This window comes from Schistocerca piceifrons, unplaced genomic scaffold, assembly GCF_021461385.2.
Source record: "Schistocerca piceifrons isolate TAMUIC-IGC-003096 unplaced genomic scaffold, iqSchPice1.1 HiC_scaffold_452, whole genome shotgun sequence".
NCBI lineage: Eukaryota > Metazoa > Arthropoda > Insecta > Orthoptera > Acrididae > Schistocerca > Schistocerca piceifrons.
Genome location: NW_025728681.1, coordinates 27,501 through 30,000, shown reverse-complemented (window position 1 = coordinate 30,000; position 2,500 = coordinate 27,501).

Genomic DNA, 2,500 nt, shown 5'->3' with positions numbered 1-2,500 from the left:
TGTCCCCTAACCTAACCCATGTTGTCCCCTAACCTAACCCATGTTGTGCCTTAACCTAACCCATGTTGTCCCCTAACCTAACCCATGTTGTCCCCTAACCTAACCCATGTTGTCCCCTAACCTAACCCATGTTGTCCCCTAACCTAACCCATGTTGTCCCCTAACCTAACCCATGTTGTCCCCTAACCTAACCCATGTTGTCCCCTAACCTAACCCATGTTGTCCCCTAACCTAACCCATGTTGTGCCCTAACCTAACCCATGTTGTCCCCTAACCTAACCCATGTTGTGCCTTAACCTAACCCATGTTGTGCCTTAACCTAACCCATGTTGTCCCCTAACCTAACCCATGTTGTCCCCTAACCTAACCCATGTTGTGCCTTAACCTAACCCATGTTGTGCCGTAACCTAACCCATGTTGTGCCTTAACCTAACCCATGTTGTGCCTTAACCTAACCCATGTTGTGCCTTAACCTAACCCATGTTGTGCCTTAACCTAACCCATGTTGTGCCTTAACCTAACCCACGTTGTCCCCTAACGTAACCCACGTTGTCCCCTAACGTAACCCACGTTGTCCCCTAACGTAACCCACGTTGTCCCCTAACGTAACCCACGTTGTCCCCTAACGTAACCCACGTTGTCCCCTAACGTAACCCACGTTGTCCCCTAACGTAACCCACGTTGTCGCCTATCGTAACCCACGTTGTCGCCTAAACCTGCTCTGTAATTGTTATACGACTCGTTCAATTAGTGTAGTGTTGCCCACCCGCAACCCTCGCAATATAGTTCGCTACTCGCACTGCCCGCTCCCCTGTGTATCGCTTCATGTTAAACACCTTGCAAGTCTTGCTGACTTTCCACATGCTCCTGCTGTACACTGTAATGTGGATGGCAGCAGGGCGTACATGCCGCCCCCCCCCCCCACCTCTCCCCACGTCCCCACCTTGCCCCCTGCCTTCGCAAGGTGGTTGGTGACAAGTTTGCATGTTCAATGCCCTTCGCATGCGACGTACGCAGGCTACGTTGTGGTGCGGCCTGTGTCAACTGTCCGCTGATGTCGTACGCGTGAACCACAATCTGTACTGCACATTCGTCCTTATGTACTGAATGATACATCGTGGCACATGTGTGACCGTACAACGACTGCGCCCAAAAACGGCGGACCATACAGTGCAAATATTGTGCACGCAGCTACGTGTCGTCTCCCTATGAGAGCTGGATTGCAGTGTGGTACGCCATAGAGACGTGTGGGAGGAACGGACGCCGTGGATGGCGATCAGCATGAGCTGTCTGTTGATGTATTCGGACCTAGTCGTCTCTCCTCACACACCGTGATGGCATGGTGCAGCGCGTTCCATATCTGCGACATGCTACAGAAGCCGGTTGACAGTCGTTCGAGCAATGGACATCGCATACGTACGGGGGCCACCTTCCACGTATTGTCTAGGCGTGCACATTTTGTTGCGTGTATGTGGGCAGACGTAGTGTGGCGTGACACCTGACACAGGCATGCAATAATGGTTGAAGTTGCAAATGGCGATGGACGCCTACGTTTTCTGGTGAAGTTACGCAAATGAAGAAATGGTAACCCGTTGTGGTGCGGTTGTTCTCGCTAGGGGTGAATCGGTGATGGCGACGATAGGTTGAGGTACTAACCGGTTGTTCCAGCGATACCCACCATGCCGACGAAACTGAACGGCATCTGGGTGTGAAGCGATACGCGGCGGTGGCTGGGTGGGACCGTCCCCGGCCGGTGAGGGGGCGCCTCCCGGCGTGCTGGCCGCGCGGTGCGTGGGCGCACGCGCTACAGCCGGCTGGTGGGGGCGGCCAGTGGCAGGCGCGCCGGCCGACGGACGCGGCAGGCGTCGCAGCTGCGCGCCGGCGCACCCTGCGCGCGGCGCCGTGCGGCCAAAGTAGGTCCTCGCGGGCCCGGTGCGAAGCGCGGTGGACATCTGCAGTGTGCTGGTCCGATTGAGGACTGTGTGCGTTGAGGATGCGCCGCCGCCCGGCGCTCGGCGCCGCGACGCCGTCTGCTGCTCGGTCGCCCCAGCGGTTCTCGCTGGTGGTTTGTATCGCAGCTGTGCGGATGTGTTGGCGTGTGCGCTGTGCTGGGAGAGTTCGCTTCGGCACCCAAGTGGGGCTTTTGTCCTTCTGTGGCGCTGGCGTTGGAGCTGCCGGTCACCGTAGGTGGCGCGTGTTGTCTCCCGCCGGCAATGCCACGACAGCACGCTCCCGGGCCTCTGTCGGCAGCGGCAAGCTCAGTTGGGAGCACGGGTGGTCGCACCGAAAGCGTCTACTCGCCTAACTCCGGGCGATTGCGCCTCTCTCGAACCCGACCAAGTACTTGGGACGGCGCTGCGCGCCGCCGGGACCTGAGAGGGTTTCGAGGTGTATTGTGCAGGGGAGCTCAGCCTCCTCCTGTTTGCAGAATGATTGAGCGGACGCTTGCGTGTTCGCGCGGGCCCCCGGGACACACTCCCGGGCGGCCGGCTGCTCAGCT